At 46.5% G+C, this 6,507-nt stretch overlaps 1 non-coding gene across 1 annotated transcript; it reads left to right on the forward strand.

Annotated features, from left to right (window-relative positions):
• Window positions 1–542: 542 nt before the first annotated feature.
• trnae-cuc (transfer RNA glutamic acid (anticodon CUC)) lies at window positions 543–614 on the forward strand. Its single transcript has one exon. It is a non-coding gene; the product is annotated as a tRNA-Glu (tRNA).
• Window positions 615–6,507: the final 5,893 nt, after the last annotated feature.

The following is a 6,507-nucleotide window of genomic DNA, read 5'->3' on the forward strand; positions in this document are numbered from 1 at the left end:
TCAGGCTTGTTTAATGAAAACTGGGCTTATTTGTCATCAGCACGTCATCCTCAGTACCGGGGCTCCCGCACACTCGACCACTGCTAGAGCACGATCAGGAAAGCCAACCATTCCACCCTCAGAACATATTTAGGGCATTATGAACGTCTGGTTTCCTTTCTCCAACCTCCACCCAGGCGGAGGGTAAGAAACAAGATACCAGATGTATCGGCAACAATGTCGCGGGAATCGGAGGGCCAACTACTGAAGTGCTTCGAGGCGATAGACGGAAACAAAACTGACCGAGGGCTCATAAGAGAATATGAATGTCACCATCTTTATAAAGACACTGGACAACGAGTGTTTCCCACTGATTAATTGAGAGTCTAGAGTGTTCTTTAACCAGAAGCACTGGGTAAACAAGAGCTCAGCAAAGTACTGAGCAGTAGATACATGGCAATATTTATCACATTTATTCATTATTATTATTTATCTGCAAGTTTTGTTTTACATTTTGCTGGGTTTGATAGTTGTCTATTGCCGTAGGCAGAGTTTCGTCAGATTCCCTGATGGTCTAGTGGTTAGGATTCGGCGCTCTCACCGCCGCGGCCCGGGTTCGATTCCCGGTCAGGGAATTAAAATATTGCCTGCTGTAATTTAATCAGACACACATACTTTTTTGATCCCGAAGGAAATTGGGTTTCGTTGCAGTCGCACCAACCAAGAATAGTGTAGAAATATAGCAATATAAATCCATGAATGATTAAATAATAATAGGTAAATTATGCCAAGTGGAAATTAGTCCAGGACCAGACTATTGGCTCAGGGTGTCTGACATTCCGAGGGAGGAGCTGTAAAGTTTGACGGCCACATTCAGGAATTACTTCCTTTGACGCTCGGTGTTGCATCTCGGTTGAATGAGTCTCTGGCTGAATGTACTCCTGTGCCTAACCAGTACATTATGGATTGGATGGAGACATTGTCCAAGATGGCATGCATCCTCTTTTCAGACACCACCGTCAGGGAGTTCATTTCCACCCCCACGACATCACTGGCCTTACGAATGAGTTTGTTGATTCAGTTGGTGTCTGCTACCCTCAGCCTGCTGCCCCTGCACACAACAGCAAACATGATAACAGTGGCCACCACAGCCTCGTAGAACATCCTCAGTATCGTCCGGCAGATGTTAAAGGACCTCAGTATACTCAGGAAATAGAGACGGCTCTGACCCTTCTTGTAGACAGCCTCAGTGTTCTTTGACCAGTTCACTCTGTTGTCATTTCGTATCCCCAGGTATTTGCAATCCTCCGTCATGTCCACACTGACCCCTTGGATGGAAACAGGGGTCACCGGTGCCTTAGCCCTCCTCTGGTCCACCACCAGCTCCTTAGTCTTTTTCACATTAAGCTGCAGATGATTCTGCTCGTACCATGTGACAAAGTTTCCCACCGTCGCCCTGTACTCAGCCTCATCTCCCTTGCTGATGCTTCCAACTATGGCAGAGTCAGCAAAAAACTTCTGAAGATGGCAAGATTCTGTGCAGTAGTTGAAGTCCGAGGTGTAGAAGGTGAAGAGAAAGGGAGGCAGGACAGTCACCTGTGGAGCCCCAGTGCTTCTGACCACTCTGTCTGACACACAGTGTTGCAAGTGGACGAACTGTGGTCTGCCAGTCAGGTAATGAATAATCCATGACACCAGGGAAGCATCCACCTGCATCACTGTCAGATTCTCACCCAGTAGAGCAGGGCGGATGGTGTTGAACGCACTGGAGAAGTCAAAAAACATGACCCTCCCTCACCGTGCTCGCAGGCTTGTCCAGATGGGCGTAGACACTGTTCAGTAAGTAGACGATGGCATCCTCAACACCTAGTTGGGGCTAGTAGGCGAACTGGATAATGTGCTTATTTTGAATTATCGTGTGTATTAACTTGCTTTCACAACACCCCGATTCCTGTCTGTGTTTCTCCTGCATCCGCCTGATTCAGCACCATAAGACCACAAAATATAGGAAAGAATTAGGCCGTTTGGCCCATCGGGTTTGCTTCGACATTTCCTCTCAGCCCCATTCTCCTGCTTTCTACTGGTATAATTTCATGCCCTGATCAATCATGAATCTATCGATCTCTGACAAATATACAAAGAGACTCGGACTCCACAGGGGCCTGTGGCAACGAATCCGACAGATTCGCCACTCGCTGGCTGAACAACTCACTCCTCATCTCTCTTCTAAAAGGATGCTCCTCTATCTCGCGGCTGCGTCCGTTGGTCTTAGATTCTCCCACCATAGGAAACATCCTCTCAACATCCGCCCTGTCAAGGCCTTTCACCATTCGATAGCTTCCAATGAGGTCCCGCTCATCCAGTGAATGCAGGCCCGGCGCCATCAGACGCTCTTCATATCACTAGCCATTCAATCCCAGCATCATTCCTCTGAATCGTCTTTCAACCCTCTCCAGCTTCAGCCATACTCTCTCAGGTAAGGGAACTAAACCTGCTCACATTACTCCAAGCGAGGCCTCGCCAGTTCTTTATAAAGTCTCTGAATCACATCCTTGCTTTATATTCCAGTCCTCTTGAAATGAATGCGAGCATCGCACTTGCCTTCCTCATCACAGACTCAACCTGCAAATTAACCTTTGGGACATTATGGTGCCGGTGTGTACGTCACAATAGGAGGCCTGTACACGGACTCCCGAGGCTCAGCGTCTCAGTCTTCTTGTTTGCATTTTCTCTCCTCTTAGAAAGTCTGCTTCTTCATTGCTGATATCAAAGTGTGTGACAAAATATTTCCATGCACTGCATTCAATCTGCCTCTTCTTTGCCCATTCACCAACCTTCTGTAGCCTCCCTAACTCCGAGAAGGACTTCCTGCTCTTTTCGCTCTGAAAAATCTGCATATTTGCGGTGTGATACCAAAAGTCGCCCATATCGAGCTGACTACCACTCATCCTCACTTGCGCCCGCCCAACTCTTGCCCATTTCTTAACTCCCCATACTGGTCATCTGCTCTCCACGTTTAGCTCAGCGTCAGTGTGTGGATCGGAAATGTGTACTATCTCTCTCCGCCCGCAAATGCTGCCTGACCCGCTGTCCACTGTTCCTGCAGCGATTCGGTATTTGTTCTGTATGATACTTGTTAGACAAGGAGAACATGACATTGAGAAAAATATCGCAGGTGCAGTCTCAATAAAGCTGGAAATAACTGTGCGAGGCCTTACAGTCAATAACTTGCAATCGATACAATGTAGATTTGATCTTCTTCACTCCTCACTGCACCTCAATCCACTCAGAGTTGCTGTCTCTCTGTAGAAGAGGGAGACCATACATTTCCCATATTGAGCTCTGGTCCTACTCACTCAGTTTGCCTACATCAACTTGACTCATCTGCCCGGGGTCATCACTGCTCAAATCTCAGTGAGTATTGTTAGGTCCAGTCGGGTTTATTGCCGTGTGCACAGGGACGGTGAGGGACAGGTGCATTGAAACACTTGCAGTATCATTGCAGGCTCGAAAAGACAGACAATACGCAAAACATAAATTGTACAATTCTGCATCATTAACAAAAGATAAATGTAAATCTTGCAAATACGAGAAATTTGCAGATGCTGGAAATTCAAACAACAACACACATAAAATGCTGGTGGAACACAGCAGGCCAGGCAGAATCTATACACTTCCTATAAACGTCGACAGCGCTTCTCCCTATAGATGCTGCCTGGCCTGCTGTGTTCCACCAGCATTTTGTGTGTGTTGTTGATATAAATCGTGTGCCAGTTTCAGACTCAATTATGTCCGTCGCTCCCTCGCTGGTGATCATTTACAATCAAACTTTCACTCCCTCCTTCCCTATTGAACGTATTCAAACAGGGGTCCCTCGAACGACTGGCCCTCTCGACCACCCCAATCAATTGCACAGATTGTTCATCACAAACTAATAAATACAGTGGCATGCAAATGTTTGGGCACCCCTGCTCAAAGTTTCTATTACTGTGAATAGTTAAGTGAGTGGAAGATGAACTGATCTCCAAAAGTCATAAGGTTAAAGAGAAGCATTCTTTTCAACATTATAAACAATATTAGTGTTTTTTTTTTGGTTTTGTACAATTTTAGAGTGTAACAAAGGAAGGGGCACCATGCAAAACTTAGGATACCCCAAGAGACTTGCGCTCTCAGATCAATTCTACCAAGGTCCCAGACTCTAATTAGTTTGTTAGGAAAGGCAAAGTGATGCAAATTTCAAAGCTTTATAAATTCCCTGACTCCTCAATTCTTGTGCCAACAATGAGCAGCCATGGGCTCCTCTAAGCAGCAGCTTAGCACTCTGAAAATTAAAATAAATGATGCCCCCAATGCAGGAGAAGGCTACTAGAAGATAGCAAAGCGTTTTCAGGTAGCCATTTCATCAGTTCGTAATATAATTAAGAAATGGCAGTTAAAAGGAACGGTGGAGGCCAAGTTGAGCTCAGGAAGACCAAGAAAACTTTCCGCGGGAACTGCTCGTAGGATTTCTAGATAGGCAAAGCAAAACCCCCGTTTGACTTCAAAAGACCTTCAGGAAGATTTAGCAGACTCTGCAGTGCTGGTGCACTGTTCTACTGTGCAGCGACACCTGCACAAATATGACCTTCATGGAAGAGTCAGCAGAAGAAAAGCTTTCCGGCGTCCTCACCACAAAGTCCAGCGTCAGACGTTTGCAAAGGAACATCTAAACAAGCCCGATGAGTTTTGGAAACACGTCCCGTGGACTGATGAAGTTAAAATAGAACTTTTTAGCAGCAATATTTGGAGAAAAAAGGGTGCGGAATTTCATGAAAAGAACACCTCTCCAACTGTTAAGCACGAGGGGTGGATCGATTATGCTTTGGGCTTGTGTTGCAGCCAATGACACGGGGAACATTTCAATGGTAGAGGGAAGAATGAATTCAATTAAATACCAGCAAATTCTGGAAGGAAACATCACACCGTCTGTAAAAAAGCTGAAGATGAAAAGAGCATGGTTTCTACAACAGGATAATGATCCTAAACACACCTCAAAATCCACAATGGACTACCTTATGTAGCGCAAGTTGAACGTTTTGCCATGGCCCTCACAGTCCCCCGACCCAAACATCATCGAAAATCTGTGGATGGACCTCAAAAGAGCAGCACATGCAAGACGGCCCAAGAATCTCACCAAACTAGAAGCATTTTGCAAACAAGAATGAGCAAAAATCCCCCAAACAAGAATTGAAAGACTCTGAGCTGGCTACAGAAAGTGTTTACAAGCTGTGATAATTGCCAGATGTGGTGTTACTAAGTACTGACCAGGGTGCCCAAACCTCTGCTTCGGGCCCTTTTCATTTATTGTTATTTTGAAACTCTAAAAGATGGAACATAAAAAAGTAATCTTGCTTCAAATATTAAAGAAATGTGTCATCTTTACCTTTATGCCTTTTGGAAATCAGGTCATCTTTTACTTGCTTAGCCATTCACAGTAGCTGAAATTTTGACCGGAGTGCCCAAACTTTTGCACGCCACTGTATATCGCAAACGATAGAGACCGTTCCTGTATCCTCATGTGGAGCTCTTGTGAGTTATTACTCCAAGCGTCACGGTGATACCAGGAACTGTCATAATGTGGGCGTTAGGAGTGGACCCAAAAGTAGGACACAGACACTGAAATAGCAGGAACAGGACTGGGCAGGAGAAGGAAACAAGGGAAGTAAGGATGAAAGGATGCTGGACATGACAAAGGATCCAGACGAGACAAGGATTCCGGGCCTGGGCTAGGACTTGACGAGGATAGGGAACCAGGACATGGAACTGGGGACTAGGAGCCTGGGCTTGGACTCCGAGCCAGAGACTGGGCAAGGACACAGAAACTGCGTCTTGACTGGGGCTCGGACTCCAGAACCAGGCGAGGACAAGACGTGGCTATAGGACGAGACTCCTGGACAGGACAAGGGAACCCCAGCACAGGACGAGGGAATCCCAGCACAAAGCTGGGCAAGGTACTCCAGGGCTGGGCGAGGCACATCGACAAGACGAGAACAGAAAGCCCTTGTCGAGGGAGAACAGGAACGCAGAACACAGAGCCTGGGTCGAGGGAGAGACAGGAACATGGAACACAGAGCCGGGACCCCTCCTTAGGTACAGGACCGTAAGACCATAAGACAAAGGTGCAGAAGCCGGCCATTCGGCCCATCAAGTTTGCTCTGCCATTTCATCATGAGCTGATCCAATCTCCCCTTTAGTCCCATCCCCCTGCCTTCACACCATAACCGTTGATGCCCTGACTACTCAGATACCTATCAGTCTCTACCTTAAATACACCCAATGACTTGGCCTTCACTGCCACCCGTGGCAACAAATTCCATAGATTCACCACCTTCTGGCTAAAATAAAAAATCGCATCTCTGTTCTGAATGGGCGCCCTGCAATCCTCAAGTCATGTCCTCTCGTCTTAGACTCCCCCACCATGGGAAACAACTTTGCCACATCCACTCTGTCCATGCCTTTCAACATTCGAAATGTTTCTGTGAGGTCTCC

The sequence above is a fragment of the Hemitrygon akajei genome, unplaced genomic scaffold (assembly GCF_048418815.1).
Source record: "Hemitrygon akajei unplaced genomic scaffold, sHemAka1.3 Scf000102, whole genome shotgun sequence".
In the NCBI taxonomy this organism is placed as follows: domain Eukaryota; kingdom Metazoa; phylum Chordata; class Chondrichthyes; order Myliobatiformes; family Dasyatidae; genus Hemitrygon; species Hemitrygon akajei.